Source organism: Microtus oregoni, unplaced genomic scaffold, assembly GCF_018167655.1.
Source record: "Microtus oregoni isolate MIOR12 unplaced genomic scaffold, Mior012 000030F_ref0000283, whole genome shotgun sequence".
Lineage (NCBI taxonomy): Eukaryota > Metazoa > Chordata > Mammalia > Rodentia > Cricetidae > Microtus > Microtus oregoni.
In genome coordinates, this window is record NW_024543089.1 from 3420178 (window position 1) to 3440057 (window position 19880).

Below are 19880 nucleotides of genomic sequence, written 5' to 3' on the forward strand. Positions count from 1 at the left end.
CATTTTGCTTACTAAGGAATTTTGTTATTCACTCTGAAGTACTAGTGACATTTATGGAACAGATCCTTAAAAACTGTGACCTTGGAGGCTGCCAAACTCTTACCTATGGAAAGTTTGCAGTAGGCAAAATGCCAACACAGTTATTTTAATTATTAGACATTCGGGGACGCACGCGAGCAAGGTCAGACTCAGGGAATCTTATACCTCACGGCTTAAGAAATGGCTTTGCTTTCAGAATATGCACTGCGCATGTCTTGTTTAAGTGCCGAATCTTTGGTGAAGTGGCCAGGCCTACCGATTCAAAGTCCATGAAAGTGGTGAATATGTTCAGGGAGCAGCCCTTGGCCAAAAAGAAAGAGACTTACGACTAGTATCCAAATCACAACACCTATTTTGCACTCAAGGGCACACTCCGTTTCCTTGGCCTCTACAGGGATGAGCATCAGGATTTTTTTTTTTTATTGCGAAAAGAAGAAAAAAAAACATAAACAAAAAACAAGTTTCCACCTCCTCCCAGCCTCCCATTTCCCTTCCCCTCCTCCCACCCTTCTCCCCCTCCTCCCACCCTTCTCCCCCTCCCCCCACTCCTCTCCCCCTCCCTCTCCAGTCCACAGAGCAGTCCGGGTTCCCTGCCCTGTGTTAAGTCCTAGGTCCTCTCCGTCCATATCTAGGAAGGTGAACATCCAAACTGGCTAGGCTCCCACAAAGCCAGCACATTAAGTAGGATCAAAACCCCCTGCCATTGTCCTTGGTGTCTCATCATCCCTCATTGTTCTCCATGTTCAGAGAGTCCGGTTTTATCCCATGCTTTTTCGGTCACAGTCAGCTGGCCTTGGTGAGCTCCCCGTAGATCAGCTCCACTGTCTCAGTGGGTGGATGCACGCCTCGTGGTCCCGAATTCTTTGCTCATGTTCTCCCTCCTTCTGCTCCTCCTTGGGACCTTGGGAGCTCAGTCCAGTGCTCCTGTGTAGGTCACTGTCTCGATCTCTATCCATCACCAGATGAAGATTCTATGATGATATGCAAGATATTCGTCAGTATTGCTCTAGGATAGGGTCATTTCAGGTTCCCAATCCTCAGCTGCCCAAGGAACTAACTGGGAACCTCATCCTGGGCACTAGGGAGCCCCTCTAGGGTCAAGTCGCTTGCCCACCCTAAAGTGGCTCCCTTAACTAAGAATTGTGGTTCCGTGCTCCCCTATCCACCTTTCCTTTATCCCAATTCTCCCGTTTCCCAGGTCCCCCCTCCTTCCCTTCTACCTTTTCTCTCCCCATCTCCCCTTACCCCCATCCCACCCCCCCCCCCAAAGATCCCATTTTCTCCCCGGAAATTTGGTCTACTTCCATATCTCTCACCGTGCACAAAACTCAAGTCCAAATGGATTAAAGACCTCAATATCAGTCCGAACACACTGAACCTGATAGAAGAGAAAGTGGGAAATACCCTACAACAGATGGGCACAGGAGATCGCTTCCTATGTATAACCCCAGAAGCACAGACATTAAGGGCAACATTGAATAAATGGGACCTACTTAAACTGAGAAGCTTCTGTAAAGCAAAGGACACTGTCACTAAGACACAAAGGCAACCTACTGACTGGGAGAAGATCTTCACCAACCCCGCAACAGACAAAAGTCTGATCTCCAAAATATATAGAGAACTCAAGAAACTAGACTTTAAAATGCTAATTAACCCACTTAAAAAATGGGGCACTGAACTGAACAGAGAATTCTCAACAGAAGAAGTTCAAATGGCCAAAAGACACTTAAGGTCGTGCTCAACTTCCTTAGCAATCAGGGAAATGCAAATCAAAACAACTTTGAGATATCATCTTACACCTGTCAGAATGGCTAAACTCAAAAACACCAAGGATAACCTTTGCTGGAGAGGCTGTGGAAGAATGGGTACCCTCATCCATTGCTGGTGGGAATGCAATCTTGTGCAACCACTGTGGAAGTCAGTGTTTCGGTTTCTCAGGAAATTCGGGATCAACTTACCCCTGGACCCAGCAATACCACTCTTGGGAATATACCCAAGAGATGCTCTATCAAATGACAAAAGCATTTGTTCAACTATGTTCATAGCAGTATTATTTGTAATAGCCAGAACCTGGAAACAACCTAGATGCCCTTCAATGGAAGAATGGATGAAGAAAGTATGGAATATATACACGCTAGAGTACTACGCTGCGGTAAAAAACAATGACTTCTCGAATTTTGCATGCAAATGGATGGAAATAGAAAACACTATCCTGAGTGAGGTGTCCCAGACCCAAAAAGATGAATATGGGATGTACTCACTCATAATTGGTTTCTAGCCATAAATAAGGACCAAGGAGTCTACAATAGGTGAACCTAAAGAAGCTAAGGAAGAAGGTGAACCGAAGGAAAAACATATAGTTGTCCTCTTCGCTAAGTGAAGTAGAGCATCAGGATTTTAAGGATGAGCAAAGACGTCTAAAGAAGCTCCGTGGAAAGGTGAATCCAAAGAAAGGAGAAGGGAAAAGAGCTGCAAAAAAGAAATAGTACTAGCTTATCAAGAAAGAAAATTTCTTCCCAATGACTAAGAAAGTGTATCTCATTGTCTTTTCATATATTAGAGGAATGTGACCTTCCTCAGTAGACACCAACCCTGTGTTCACATCCACTTCAGTTAAACTGTAACTGGTTTCTTGAAGATATTCTTCAAAATTATACTTACTTTGGTTTTGTAATATGAAGTTTACCTAATTCTGTAATGGAATGAATAAACTATTGTCTTGTGATTTGTTTAAAAAAATTAGTAGACATTCTTGGTCAGGAAGGGAAAGTTTCACATTTCTCTAGATGTGAAGTTAAATGTTAACAAATTATTATTATTTCTTCTTAAAATGCCAAAATAACCCCTTTTTCTACTTCAAAGTTGAGTAGGGAGAAGCCTCAGCTTTGACTGTTGTGTGGCAGTTAGTCATTATTAAATCTAATCTTCATTGCTGTGAGTCTATATTTACCTGCACGAATATGTTCAAGGTATTTTTTTTATTCCACATAAGACATGTCCTTCTGCTGAATTAGAGCATGGAGCATCACAACTCAGGAACAGTTTGTTCAGCCCATCTCCATAACAGCAATACTTAGACATTTTAAGTAGATTCAAAACAGAGATAATTTTGTATTCCTGTAAGATATATTTAGCATCTCTACAAAAGACTTTGGACTCATGTATTTCCATATGCACAATATTGCAGAAATGTCTTTTATGTTTTTTTCTTCATTGTAAAATCCAGAATCAGGGTGAACAGCTCATAAAGTAGATAAAATTAGTGGAGAACAAATAGACCACACTAAGCATCTCTGAGCCAGTGTTGGTGTGTGGCACACGGAATCTGAACGTCTTTAATAGGATTCAGGAAGTGGTCAGGAGTAAGGCAGCTTCTTCACTAGAAACCACAGTAGCTTAGGCTGCTGTTTAAAATTTTTATTTCTATTGTGTGGCCACATTATGTCAGGAAAGTTATCCACCCTTTTTACCCACATAGATCATTTTTGCGTCTTCAACTCTTTCTTTTAAATTATATAAGTAATACTGTGGATGGATTCCATCATTTTCTTTCTCCAAGAATGATTTTTTTTAAAGAAATCAGTATTTTTCAAAGAAATATTCCTGACAGACAGAGAGAGTAGACATATTTCTAGGAAATACAACTGAAAACTTGGTTACTATTTATGAAATAAACACATAAAAGCTACAAGATATATAGAAAAAGCTAGATTAGCTAAGATTTAGACTTAAAAATGACATGGTGGGGAGTTCTCTTAGTCTTCCATGTTCCCTGTACATGAGTCCTAAAAATAAAGAGGATTAGAATTCTCAGAAATCATAAAAGAATCATAGAATCTCCATTTAAAAGAAAACTTTTGTATAACGTCTGCTTTTCTCTGACCAAAAACCAGAGATAATGGTGGTGCCTACCCCATGTCCTAGTCAGCAAAGGCTAATAAGGAGGAAGATTTGATTTTCATTCTTGCCTTACTAGTAAGTAAAGTTGTTCTCCAAACTTTCACAAGAGGGATGCCAGAGAAAGCTAAGCAGGAAGCTGTAATTTTCATTCCTGCTAAGACTGATCAGCTGCCCTGGCACCTTTACTCCTTCAAGGATTACCACTAAGGGAATTTGAGCTTCCACACCTACCCAGCCATAAAGAAAAGTATCCACTTTCTTTCTAATCATGCCAGGAAAGCTACAGTGGTATTAGGGATTACTGCCTCAAAAGCTTGAGATTTCCCACTCATCCAACAATAAAGATAGCACTGCTATTTTCTTTACAATATTGCCAGGGAAAGCTCAGAGGAGAGTTGAGACTTCCATCATTGTTCACATTCTCCTCTGTCGTATTATAAAGGACACACCAGAGGAGGTCATAATGCTCACCTACTCTTTTTTACCAGGATAACATATGCTAATGATCGGTGGGAAAATCTAATGCCCCCATCCCATATTCAATAATAAAAACTACCCTTTCTGTCCTTCGAGTGTCAATGGAACTTAAGTTGAAGATCTGAAATTTTACCTTTACATATACCACACCCTCCTTCAAAATATTGCAGTTTTGATCCCAGCAGAAGTCCAATAAAACACGTCAGAACCACTAAGGTTTTAAAGAGTATCACTCACTATGACAACAACTATGGAGATTTTTAAGAGAATAAAAAATACAGTCAGTGGATGCCAAGTCTAAGAAAAGGGAGATGATAGGACTCAAGAACCCCAAATTATGTGCAGTCATGTACAATTCCCTTTAATGAAGCAGAATGAACCACACTGGAAAGAAAAAAAAAGTGAGAAGCCACTTTGGTGAAAAAAACAATAAACCAAGAAGACCTAAATAAAATTAAGATAAAAATAAATTGGAGCTGGAGAGACACTCAGAAGTTATGAATGCTTGCTGTTCTATAGGATCCAACACCCATGCTGGTAATTGCTAATCATCATAGAAATACAAACTGATGGGACAATAATCAACTTTATATGGAAAAACAAAAAACCCAGGATAGCCAAAACAGTCTTATATAATAAAGGAACTTCTGGAGGCATTACCATCCCTGACTTCAAACTCTACTACAGAGCTACAGTATTGAAAACAGCTTGGTATTGGTATAAAAACAGAGAAGTCAACCAATGGAATCGTATAGAAGACCCAGATTTTAATCCACAAACCTATGAACACCTCATTTTCGATAAAGGAGCTAAAAGTATACAATGGAAGAAAGAAAGCATCTTCAACAAATGGTGCTGGCACAACTGGATGTCAAGAATAAAAATTGACCCATATCTATCTCCATGCATAAAACTCAAGTCCAAATGGATCAAAGACCTCAATATCAGTCCAAGCACACTGAACCTGATAGAAGAGAAATTGGGAGGTACCCTACAACAGATGGGCACAGGCGATCGCTTCCTATGTATAACCCCAGAAGCACAGACATTAAGGGCAACATTGAATCAATGGGACCTACTGAAACTGAGAAGCTTCTGTAAAGCAAAGGACACTGTCACTAGGACAAAAAGGCAACCCACTGACTGGGAGAAGATCTTCACCAACCCCGCAACAGACAAAGGTCTGATCTCCAAAATATATAAAGAACTCAAGAAACTAGACTTTAAAATGCTAAGTAACCCAATTAAAAAATGGGGCACTGATCTGAACAGAGAATTCTCAACAGAAGAAGTTCAAATGGCCAAAAGACACTTAAGGTCATGCTCAACCTCCTTAGCGATCAGGGAAATGCAAATCAAAACAACTTTGAGATATCATCTTACACCTGTCAGAATGGCTAAAATCAAAAACACCAATGATAGCCTCTGCTGGAGAGGTTGTGGAGGACGGGGTTCCCTCATCCATTGCTGGTGGGAATGCAAACTTGTGCAACCACTTTGGAAAGCAGTGTTTCAGTTTCTCAGGAAATTTGGGATCAACCTACCCCAGGACCCAGCAATACCACTCTTGGGAATATACCCAAGAGATGCCCGATCATCTGACAAGGGCATTTGTTCAACTATGTTCATAGCAGCATTATTTGTAATAGCCAGAACCTGGAAACAACCTAGATGTCCTTCAATGGAAGAATGGATGAAGAAAGTGTGGAATATATACACATTAGAGTACTACTCAGCGGTAAAAAACAATGACTTCTCAAATTTTGCATGCAATTGGATGGAAATAGAAAATACTATCCTGAGTGAGGTAACCCAGACCCAAAAAGATGAACATGGGATGTGCTCACTCATAATTGGTTTCTAGCCTTAAATAAAGGTCAGTGAGTCTATAATTGGATATCCTAAAGAAGCTAAATAAGAAGGTGAACCCAAAGAAAAACATATAGCTATCCTCTTGGGTAGGGGAAGTAGACAAGATTGCCAGGCAAAAATCGGGATCTTAAGGGAGGGAGGGGGGTTAGGGGAGATGGGGAGATAAAAGTGAGAAGGGTAGGATGGGGAGAACTTGGGGCAACGGGATGATTGGGATAAAGGAAGGTTGGATAGGGGAGCAGGGAAGCACATATCTTAATTAAGGGAGCCATCTTAGGGTTGGCAAGAGACTAGGACCTAGAGGGGCTCCCAGGTGCCCAGGGCAATGTCCCCAGTTAGTTCCTGGGGCAGCTGAGGATAAGGAACCTGAAATGACCATTCTGATGAATATCTTGCATATCACCATAGAACCTTCATCTGGCAATGGATGGAGATAGAGACAGAGACCCACATTGGAGCACTGGACTGAGCTCCCAAAGTCCCAATGATGAACAGAAGGAGGGAGAAGACGAGCAAGGAAGTCAGGACCAAGAGGGGTGCATCCACCCACGGAGACAGTGTGGCTGATCTATTGGGAGCTCACCAAGGCCAGCTGGACTGTGACTGAAAAAGCAGGGGATAAAACCGTACTCTCTGAATATGGCGGAAAATGAGGGCTGCTGAGAAGCCAAGGACAATGGCACTGGGTTTTGATCCTACTTCATGTTCTGGCTTTGTGGGAGCCTAGCCAGTTTGGATGTTCTCCTTCCTAGACCAGGATGGGGGGGGGGAGGACTTTGGACTTTCCACAGTGCAAGGAACCCTGACTGCTCTTCAGACTTGAGAGGGAGGGGGAGAGGTGTGGGGGGAGAGGGAGAGGAGTGGGGGGGAGGAGTGGGAGGCTGGGAGGAGGCAGAAATTGTTTTTTGTCAATAAAACAAAAAGAAAGTTAAAAAAAAGAAATACAAACTGAAACCACAAAATATCATCTCATCATGTTTATGACTATTATCAGAAGGCAAAATATCTGCATGGTGCAGATGTGGAGAAATGGAAGTGCTCACACATCCCTCCTGAGAATGCTCATTTAGTGTGGACATTATGTAAGGCAGTATCAATACTACTTTTAAAAAGCCAGAGCTATCACTACTATATAATTTAGGCAATATACTACTTGATATACAAACCCAAAAATATTTAAAATCAGTGTGTTAGAGAAACCTGAATTCTTCTATTTATTGTAGCTATCTTTAAAACTATATAGATATTAGATTAACTTATCTATTTATTTGTGGATGAATGAATGAAGAATTATGGTATATTTACTAATATATTCAGTTGCTATTATTCAGCAATGAAAAATGTTACATTTTGTTATTTGCGGATGTATAGATTGAAATGGGAAATGTGTAAAGTCAGTCATTAAAGGGCAAAAAGAGCCCTCATGCTTTTACTTACATTTAGACATTAAAAGATTGATTAAGGAAGTATAGTTTAGAATACCAGTTCTCAGAGAGTAAAGAAGGTTTCTGGATCAGACTTGAAATCCTCCTTCCCAGGCACTAGTTTTCATGGTATGGTAAAGCATTATGCAAGTTTCCAAAAAAAGGGAAAAAAACTGATAGTCCTACCCAGCTATACTCCTTTAGATCAGGAAATGACCATCATTACATGATAACCCTAGGGTTCAATAGGAGCATGTGTCCCTTGGTGGTAAACAGCAACTCTCTACTTGTACTTAAGATCCTTTCTCTGGAGACAATTGGATTTGGCACCAATTTGGTCACAGGAGATGGCCATTTCAGGCTACTTATCCACAATTGCTAGGATTCGAAACTAGGGTCCTTCCCATGGATTCCTGGGAGATTCTGTTGCACATAACTGACAACCAGGCACATGAAACTGACCTAGGCACTCTGCATGTATCCTACAATTACATAGCTTGGTTCTCTTATGGGACTCCTAACAGTGGGAACAGGAGCTGTCTCCTACTCTTTTACTGACTTTTGGGATCCTATTTGTCATACTGGGTCACCTTGCCCAGCCTTAGTTTTACTGCACCTTGATATACCACATTTTACTGATATTCATAGGAGAATGCCCTTTTCTGGACTGAGATGAGGAGGGGGGAATAGGAGGGTGATGGGGAATGGAGGAGAGGAATTGGGAGGGGAAGTTGGGGGTAGGGTGAGGCTGTGGTTTGGGTGTAAAATAAAAAGATGGATTATCTTAAAAAGGAGATCCTTTCAACACAAGGATCATGCACTGGAAACCTAGCCAATTATCTAGGGCTTGTGAAGTCATGAGTCCTGGATCAGAGTCTACAACCACCATTTACTAAACCAGCATAATTCTTAGCTACATTTTAAATATCTATCCTTATACCACAGAAAAATGTAGTATTTAGAGGTTTGGAAGGAAGATTGTTAAATGAACACTAGGATAGAGTTGGTAAGAAGAACAACTTCTAACTTTCTACAGAACAGTAGATAGCTATAGTTATCTGAAATAACTGATTACATACTCCAAAATGACTAGTATAGATGATTCTAAATCATCCCAAAGGAAATAAGTATCATATATGGTCATTAAGCAGTATATACACACAATACTTATTACACTGTACCACATAAACATGTACAATTACTATGTGTCAATGAAGAACAATACATATGTATATTTGATGGAGGAAGGTCATTGGCCAATAAAGAAACTGCTTGGCCCTGTGGGTGGAGTAAACAGAACAAAATGCTGGGAGGAAGAGGAAGTGAGGTCAGAGTCTCGACATCTCTCCTCTCTGGAGCAGACGCCTGAGAGAGACCCCATGCCCTGCTCCCGGGAAGAGCCATGCCCCGCTCCCGGGATGAGCCATGCCCCGCTCCCGGGCAGACACACGGCATGAAGCTCCAACCCAGGATGGACTAGGCTAGAATCTTCCCGGTAAGACCGGTTCTCACAGATTATTAGAGATGGGTTGATCGGGATGTGAGAATTAGCCTGTAAGTGCTAGAGCTAAAGGGCCAAGCAGTGCTTAAATGAATACAGTTTGTGTGTTGTTATTTCGGGCATAAGCTAGCCGGGCAGGCAGCTGGGGGTGCTGAGAACGCAGCCCCACTGCTCTTATTACTACATATATTTATACATATATATTTAAAAATGACTTTACAGTTGAAAAATATGACAATTGAATTGAAAATTTATTATCATTATTAACAGCAGACACAGAAGAGAGAATGTAAGCCAGAAACATAGAGAATAATTAAATTGGTGGGAAGGGCTAAATAGACAGAAATGAAACAATATAAAAATTTTATTAAGTGACTTGGAGAGGGCATTGACTTAAGAAGATGAATACGTGCACACTATAAAAATGTTCAAAAAAGAAAGGGGAGAAAAGATTGGAATATATTTAAACAATTTGCTGCTCTTGATAGATTAGCAACTGTATTAAATTTTGAATATGGCCTAGATAAAATCATACTATCAAAAGGCTCAGAAGTATTATGCAAATGAAAGCAAAGTCATACCAAGAATGACATCTATATAAATGGAAACACAGAGACGGAAAAACCTAACTTTATACCCATGGGACAGGAAAGCACAAAGCTGACAGCAATAGAAATTGAAAGGATAAGAAAATAAATATTAGATTACAAGGAAATAAAATAGAAGAACTAAAAACAAAGAAAAGTTAAACATATCCTAGTTATTTGCTTGAAAGGACAATAAAAAGTCACAAACTGTTAACCTAACCAAAGAAAAAAAGAAAGAAAGAAAGACAAAGAATGACAAAGAAAGAGCTAAAAAAGCGATGAAAAAGTCAACAAATAAACAAAAGGAAAGAATAAAGATTCAAATAAATAAAATCAAAGAGACATTACAACAGAAGCTATGGGAATTAAAGGATTTTTAGGAGACTAAAATAAGCTATATTAAATATCCAGAAGTTAGATAACCTAGAGGAATAAATGAATAATTCAAAAAACATACACCCTTCGCAGACTAAATAATGAAGTCCTCGGAAGTCTATAAAGACCTTTACATAATATAGATTTGAGTTAGTTACAAAAACCTCTCAATGGAGTAAAGTCCATGATGACTTGCTTTGCTTTTGAATTCAACCAAACATTTAAAGGGAAATTCAAGTCAATTCTTTTCAAATTGTTTCAAAAAACATGAAGGAAACACTTCTTCACTCATTTTACAAGACTAACATTATAGTCATACCAACTCCAGTACCACATCTAGGAAAATTACCAGTTGCTTTTCCCATGAATTTTAATTAAAAATTCTCAATACAATATTAGCAAAAAATAAATACAGAAACAACAAGAAAGTAGAAAACAACAACAATTCAAAAGTACCAGACTGTGAAGAGAGATCACACTCTGTGACTAAAGGAGAACTCTTCCTGGGATCCAAGTGCATTTCAACAGGTGAACATGGGATAATGGAAAATGCTACATTAACAAAATAAACATTTCAAAATCTGATTATATTAAGTCAGTCAAAACACCTAGAATACTTAATTCCCTTTCATGATAAAACATAAATTCTTTACCAAAATAGAAATTGGAAGAAGTTACCCCAACACAATAAAGCCCTAATATTGAAGGCCTAAACTTATCATTGTACTTACCAGTATAACCCAAATCTTTCTTCAAGATTGGCACCAAGGGAAGGATCACAATGCTATCACTGTTTTGCAATGAAAGATAACAAAAAAGTTGTATATTTCTAGTTATATATCAGAATAGTGGCTGATCAATAAAGTATGCAACTAAAGACAAGTCATGAAAAATAAGCAAAAACAAAAAATCCAAAAACTCATGACAATGGTCTATCAAAAATAATTGCCACTGATGACATGGCAGTGGCTAATAAATCTATCAAAATTATGTTTGTCATTAATAGTTTTCAGAGGAACAGTAATGAAAATAATGATAAAATATCCTTTTCAGGATGGCTAGTAAAAAAAAAGCATACCATTTTGGTATAAATAGGCAGAAGTGGGATCATGTCTCCACTATTGATGGGATTACAGACTATTTTAACAACTATGCAAGGCAGCTCCTCAATTATTCAAAACTTAAAATTATCATTGCTGTGTAACATAGCAACCTCTCTCTTTAATGTTTATCCAAAAAATTAATATTAAGATCTTATGAAGGTTCCAGTAACCGTATGTTTCTGTATCAATATTCACGATAGCCAAAATATGGAAACAACATATATGTCTATCAACAAGTGGCAGAAGTAATGCAGAATGTTTACACAACCTGGAAAGTATTGCATACAACTACCAGGGACAGATACTACTATCTATGATTAAATGGATGAATCTCGATATTATGCTCAGAGCAACAGTTTTATTTAAAAATTTTCATGTCATTATATGTTATATATTAAGTATAATCTCTCATACCATTCTATCCTACCAAGGATATTCTTTGATCCCTTACACTGTTTTAGTTCTATTTTCATGTAACATATATGACTTTATATATCTTTATAAGATGTCCAATTATAATAAAGGAAAACCTTATAATGACTTTCCAAGACTGTGTAGACTCATTTAATAAGATTATATTCAGGTACATGCATTTTTTTGAAAATAGTATCACTTATTTCTGGCTAAAAAATTCCATTTTTTGTATATCCAACTGTTACTAGGCACCCATACTTTTTTCACAACTTAACTATTATGAATGGTGCTGCCCGTAGCTTACCAGTGTTTAGATATGTTTTAATTTTGTTTTAGATTTATTTTCTTTGTGATCATCATTCTGATGATGGAATCTTGATGTACTTTTGGCTTTCATTTCTCTGGAGCCTAGTGAAACTAGCCTTTTATATAAGCTTACTCGATATTTGCATTTCATTTTTAATAACTTTTCATTTCATTAACTCATTTACTGATTTTCTTGTTTGATTTCTTATTGTTTAGTTTTATTTTCTAGTTCTAGATATTACCCTCTGCCACAGGTAGAGCTAGCAAAGATCTTTCTCCCATTGTGTTGGCTGTCTATTTTTACTCAACAGTTCCTTTAATGGTACTGAAGCTTTGTGATGTCATGGCATTCTGTTGGTCAATCACTGGTCTTACTCTTGAGCATCTACAGTCCTATTCAGAAAAATCTTTGCCTATGCTATATCTTGAAGTGTCTTCTTTAATTTTTCATTTAATAGTTCTAAAAGTTCAGGTCTTATTTTCAAATCTTTGGATTTATTTAGAGTTGGTTGTTATGCAATGTTTTAGATAGGGATCGACTTTCATTCCTCTATATTTAGGTATCTAGCATTTCCAACATTATTTATTTAATAGGATATTTTTATTATGTGGTATTTTTTGTCAAAATTAAAGTGGCTGTAACTTATACTACTAAATCTTATATTTTATTGCAACGATACACATGTCTGTTTTTGTTCCAGTATTATGTTGTTTCTGTTATTCTGGCTATATAACCTGAAATCAGGCATGGTGATAACTCTAGTATTAATATTTTTTTTTACTCAGGATTTCTTTGGTTACCTAATGCTTCTAGCAAGCACCAAGATCAAAACATTAAAAAAAGAATCTCAACTAAAATAGAAGGACATGATTGGTTGTATATTAGTTAAATGCCTGTACTACTCTTTCTGAGGCTCTATCTGGGTTTAGTTCTCTGCACTCAGGATGAGAAGTTCAACTGTATGTAATTCCAACTCCATGGATCTGAAGATTTCTACCAGCACCTGCACTAACATTATCCAGAAACATATACACATAGCTAAAAATAAAAGTCATAGAGTAGCCCAGGCCCAGACTCATTCACTACCTAATTATACCAGACCATCAAAGAAGATCTAAACCTATAATTCTCAAGCTAATATATTAAATAGGAAAGGAAGAAATGCTACCATAATTTTTACAAAAGCAACATTACTTTCATACCCAAACCAAATAAAAATACAACAATAAAGAATATTATAGGTAAATCTCCCTAATGGACATAGTTACAAAAATTATCAACAACATAATTTTCAAACTGAATTCACAAAACTCACTCACCATGATCAAGTTGGCTTCATTCAAAGATGCAAGGATGGTTCAACATACACAGATCAATTAATACAATATGTTACACAACTAAGAGAGGCAGAAATTACTTTTTCTCAATATATGCAAAGTATTTTGACAAAATTTATCATTCCTTCATGAATCAAGAAGAGACACAGAATAAGAACACACATTTCTACAAAACAAAGGCAAATTTGGGGAAAAACCCTATATTACAGAAAACAGAAGAAACACTACTTTACAGAAAACAGCAGAAAAATCAAAGCATTTCTACTAAAGTCAGAAACAATGCAAGCAAAGCAAATTCACTTTCTCCATTATCATTGTAATTTAATGTTTGAAAACCTTCTTAGGGACATTAAGATAAGGAACTAAAACAAAAAACAAATAGGAAAGGTAGAGGTCAAGGAATCTCTCTTTGCAAGTGATATGATTCTCTAAATAAGAGATCCTAAAGACTCTATCAGCAAACTCTTTATTTGAGCACTTTTAACAAAGTGGCCGCACACACAACTAACACACAAAGATCCATATCTTTTCTATGAACAATGACAAATGTACTGAGAAATAATCTGGGAAACAATGTCATTCACAATTTATCAACAAAGACTCTGAAATAAACCTAATAAAAGAAATAAAAGACTTTACAAAGAAAACCTTAGAACACAGAAGAAATTGAAGGCATGAGAAGATGTCAAGAATGGAAATCCCAAGTTAAAGGATTTAGAAGAATTCATATTGTAAAAATGCCTACCTTACCAAAAATCATGTATAAATTTGATTTGATTCTCATCAAATTATAATGGCATGGATCACAGAAATAGGAGAAATACCTTAATTTTCATATGGAAACACTCAAGATTGTGGACAGGCAATGCTTCTACTTCAGTTCTGCTTATCTCATTAATTTTGAGCTCTCTATGTAGAAACGTAGTCATCAATAATGACAGATAGGCATTTTTCTCTAATATTGTTGAGTGTCTTGTGAATTTTTTATTTGATTTTTTTCCTTTTTCAAACCAGCCCCAGTTAGTTCCCCTTCTGTTCCCTTCTCTCAATACCACCCCTTTTGTGGGATAATGTTCTTGTACACTGTAAAGATTTGTCAGTCATATTGGTTTAATAAAATGCTGATTGACCAGTAGCCAGGCAGGAAGTGTAGGCAGAGCATCCAGACTAGGAGAATTCTGGGAAGAGAAAAGGCAGAGTCATCAGTCAGACACAGAGGAAACAAGATGAGAATGCCTGAGAAAAGGTACCAAGACACATGGCTAAACATAAACAAACATTATGGGTTAATTTAAGTTGCAAGAGTTAGTTAATAATAATCTTGAGCTAAAAGGCCAAACAGTATATCATTAATATAAGCCTCTGTGTGTTTCTTGGGACTGAATGGCTATGGGATTGGGCAGGACAGAAACTTTCGTCCACCCCCCCATCCACTCTTCAGAGGAGAGTAAGGCCTTCCTTAGGGAGTAAACAAGGTCTGGCATACCAACTTGAGGCAAAAACCTCCTGTCTTGTGATTTTTTTTTTTTTTTGATTTTTCGAGACAGGGTTTCTCCATAGCTTTTGGTTCCTGTCCTGGAACTAGCTCTTGTAGACCAGGCTGGCCTCAACCTCACAGAGATCCGCCTGCCTCTGCCTCCTGAGTACTGGGATAAAAGGCATGCGCCACCACCGCCCGGCTCTGTCTTGTGATTTTTAACTAAAGATTTTCTTTCAATTTAAATTGGGGGAATATTTCCTATATTTAAAATATTTTATGTATTTCTCTTTCTGCTTTCATCACAAAACTCCTACTATGTATGGTATGCTTGTTACTTCTACATCCCTTGAACTCTGAATTTCTTAGAAAGGCCAATTTCTAAGCTGATTTGCTATCAGCTATTTCCATTTATTGCTGAGATAAATGTGTCACTTTGTTTATGTTGTGATGTTTTATGTTTTAATTTTCATTCTAGTCTCTCAGATTTCTTTTCTTAATTTGAATTTCATTGTTGTTTATTTTTGTGAAACATTGTTCCTAAACATCCTTTTATTTTTAGTGAGCTTCTTTGTGTGTGTGTATGTGTGTGTGTGTGTATTGAACATTGGGCTTAAACATGCTAAGCAAGTATTCTACTGCTGAGCTGTACTCTCAATTCTTCTAAATGTCTACTAAGTCATATTAAGTTTTTCAGACTTGCCACAGTCCTCTGAGTAGTTTGGGTGTCACAGGTTTGCACCAGCAGGCAAACCTTTACACATATTTTGCATAAATAAGTGAATCTAATAAACCCAACATCTGAGTTTCTTCAACTACATTTTCTGGGTTTTTTTTTGTGGGGGGGTAATTTTTTTTAATTTTTCATTTCATTTTATTTTTATTAAAAATTTCTGCCTCCTCCCCACATCCCTTTTCCCTCCCCCTCCTCCCCTCCCTCTGCAGTTCGAAAAGCAGTCAGGGTTCCTTGCCCTGTGGGCAGTCCAGGGTCCTCCCCCCTCCATCCAGGTCTAGGAAGGTGAGCATCCAAACAGGCTAGGCTCCCACAAAGCCAGTACATGCTGTAGGATCAAAATCTAGTCCCCAACTAGGTCCTTGGGCAGCTGAGGAGAGAGAGCCTGAAATGGTCCGATCCTATAGCCATACTAATGAATATCTTGCATATCACCATAGATCCTGTTGTTTTTTTTAAATCTTTTGTGGTTAGGAAATATAGTCCCATTCCTTTGAATAAGTTATACTTATTGAAATGTCAATATTTTATACCATATTCTGAATACTCTGTTTATCAAGTTCTGCTTTCCTAAAGTTTTGCTTTTGCTGTTTGTGTATCCAAACTGTTTTTCTTAGAACAGTTTAAAACAGAACAAAGTTTGTGTTTTTTGTCATGCACACACATACAAGTCACTAGTCATGGAACTCGGTCACTGATTATTGATTTTTGAAAACATCCTGGAACTGATTCATCTCTCCAACATCTCCGAGGAACTTTTCTCACATGCTGGACTTCACTGTGTCCTGAGCGCTGGCACTTCATTAAGACTTGTAAGTCAGCCATTGTTTTCTATGTGAAAAAAGTCTGATACCATGTGGACTACAACAATGATCATTCTGACAAGAAATAGTGATGCAGCAGTGGAACAGGAGTAACCAACCACTCTCTGATTAGAGTTGGGATCTACTCTACAAGTTGAAAACCATTCCTGGAACCATCACTAGGCCTAGGACCTGTGGCAGGACAGGTTCTAAATCCTAGGGAAGAGACAGCTACTGTTGTTCTTCTAAGTGGACATAATATTAAACAAACTGGAATAACTTATAATATTCTATAATACTTCTATAATGCTCCAAACTTATTGATTAGTGCATCTGTCAATCCTCATCAGAGAAGTTTTCTTCTGCAGTATATATCAGCTAACATAGAGGCTCACAGCTAGTCAAGGTACAGAGAATACCAGACAATGAAATACTCAGGCCAAAATAAGACATTTATAACACACCCATCCTTCTAAGGTTTGGAAACTATTGTGGAAGAGGAAGTGGGGAAAATATCAGAGATGGTGGATGATGATGAAACAACAATGATTTCTGGATAGAACAGGGCAGATACATATGCAAATTCACAGCAATTGAGACAGCATGCTCAAGACAAAATTCTCCTTGGAGAGTGGAAGTAGGCACAAAATCCCAGACCTAACTAAGAAGCTACTAGTAACTGATAGCTACAGAGTGAAAGTGAGTCTGATTTTTAAGAATTCAGTCCACTGGTAGGTTGACTATTATTTAGTGATGACCCACTTATCTAAGAATATATGAAGAGCACAAATTAGATTGATGGAGAGAGGGCAGAAAATTAGAGAAGTGGGGAAGAGGAAATGTACCAGGGAGGAGCATGAAGAAAGAATAAATATGATAAAAAATTGATCATAGGAAGTTCTCAAGGAACTTTTAAAAAGTCTACAAACCACAACATAAAAACAACAACAAAGAAATGCAAAGCAAAGCAATTGAATGGTTTATCTATTTTTAGTTATTAAACTCGGCAATTTATTTTGAAATAGATTTCAGAAGTGCTTCCTAATCCATGCAGGGTAATATATTTGTTACTACAAAACCCTAATCCTGAACTTCTTTTATTGTCATTGTGTATCTTCTTGGAGGACACCTTACCTTGGAAAGTAATTGTTTTAGAGGCTAATTAAATGTGTTTTTTTAAAAATATGTGTCTTTAGGGAAAGAAAGATATATTTTAAATAATAATAATGCTCATGAATTTCTTAAACTGTGACATAGCCTCACATACATGGCAAAATTTAATGGTGCTGTGATGATACAGTGAAGACAATACACTGAGTATATCCTCACATGGAAAGGCTTGTTTTAAAGAATGAATCTGTTGTTTCCATGGAAACTCATTTGGATGAGTCTCTGGCTGATTTGTCAGCATACTCTCTAACTGTGTGTGAGGGCATGTAAATTTTCACATCCAATCAAAATTCTAATGGGATGAATCACAGAAAAACAGATGTTCCCTGATTTGTAGATGTTCAGTTTGCAAATGTTTAATGGGAGAATGATGGAAAAGCAACATACATTTAGCAGAAGTCATTGTTCCAATTTTAATTTTTTTTGAGGACAGTGATATGAATTTGCTACTCTCTTGAGATGCTGAACAGTATCACTAATCTGAACCCCTGAGTCATGTGAGGGTAAACTAAATATTTTATAGTTTAGTGTTAATATGATACTTAGTAGATAAGATGTGTTAAATGCATTTTGACTCATGTTTTCAATATAATTTCAATGAGTCACTAAGGCACAACGTGTAATAAGATAAGGGGCATCTGAACACTTATGAATGTACTACAATTTATTTGTGGAAGCAAAGGAATGAGAATGACTAAAATAACAATTAAAAGACTAGAAAAAGTTAGGGGCTGGAAAGATGGCATTGCAGTTAGGTACACATTGCTATTCCAGATGACTTGAGCTCAGCTCTTTCATAGTGGTTCACAACACCTGTAATTTAAGTTCTAGGGTATCTGAACTTCTCATCTGACCTTCGTAAATACCAGATGACCCATACATTGAAAGTTTAGTACCAAAGGCAATATTAAGAGATTGTCAGATAAAAATGGTACTAATATTGTTTGTAAAGCTAACTCATTGGTGAGTTAATAGCTAAATGAGATATCAGAAAGTAGGGCCATGTTGGAGAAAGTCAGTCTCAGGTGGCATGCCATTGCCGAATTTGCCGATCTGTTGTTGCTTCCTGTATCTCTGCCCTCCAGTTACCATGAAGTGCACTTATTATCCTTCAGTGGTTCCTATATCTTCCATTGTTGAAGGAGCGGCGGGCTGCTTCCCTCTACCCGGCTAGCTTTACCCGAAATAATTACACAAAAACTGTATTCTTTTAAACACTGCTTGGCCCATTAGTTTCAACCTCTTGCTGGCTAACTCTGTCATCTCGATGAACCCATTTCTAATAATCTGTGTAGCACCACGAAATGGTGTCTTACTAGGAAGGATTCTAGCCTACATTCGTCTGGGGTTGGAGAATCACGGCGACTGCCTGACTCTGCTTCTTTTTTCCAGCATTTTGTTTTGTTTACTCTGCCTACCTAATTTTCTGTCCTATCAAAGGCCAAGCAGTTTTTTTAATTAATTAACCAATAAAAGCAACAAATAGACAAATGACCCACCTCCATCATTCCATCATTATGGCTCTGCCTTGCTGTAGACCTGTCCTTCTTTATTATCTGTGTCTGTCATAAAACATCTATACTTGGGGCAAAAGGAGGTTATTCCATCTTACAGTTCTGGTTAACGTTCATTATTACAGGGAAATCAAGGTAGGAGCTTCAAACACTAGTCATAGGACATCAAAAGTCAAGAGCAGAGAGAAATTTGCACACAGGGTTAGTTGGTTACTTGCTTTCTTATATTCAGCTTGCTTTCTCCCTTTAATACAGTTCAGGAGCACATGTCTAGGGGATGGTACCCCCATAGCTGGGTGGTGTTTTGCACATTTGTTAAAATAATATGATCTACTAAGATAAGCCTATAGGCCAGTTCAGTATGGACAATCTGTCTTTGAGCTTTGCTTCTCATCTGCTTCTTGGTTGTGTCAAGTTGACAATCAAAGTTAGCCATTATTTTGCCTAATTTAGATAGCCTAGCTTACTACTAAACCTTTCAATAGGAGCCAAATTTTCTTCTTCGAGTTGTTTTCCTTAGGTGTTCTTAACAGTAACATAAGCTACTACAAAAGTTGGTAACTAAAAGTGGGGCTATGGATCAAAAACCTTAGATAGGAGTTTGAAGAGAAGTTTGAAAAGTTTGGGAAATACAGTAAGAAAAAGTTTGGAGTGCTAAAAACAAAGCTAACCCTTTTTGGGGCTCAGAGAACCCAATGCTGATGTTATTGTAGAGAATAAAAGCCAGGCTCACAGATGTTTAAATGCAAATGACAGTTCTGTCTCCTCAAATACTAGGCATCATTTCCATTAATTTATAGCAAAGAATTCACTAATATTTTATTTGAGTTTTTTGAATTTGAGTTAG

The 19880-nt window shown here is 37.6% G+C and overlaps 1 pseudogene; it reads left to right on the forward strand.

Annotated features, from left to right (window-relative positions):
• Positions 1-219: 219 nt before the first annotated feature.
• On the forward strand, positions 220-2525 carry LOC121465250 (annotated as a pseudogene).
• The last annotated feature ends 17355 nt before the right edge of the window (positions 2526-19880 follow it).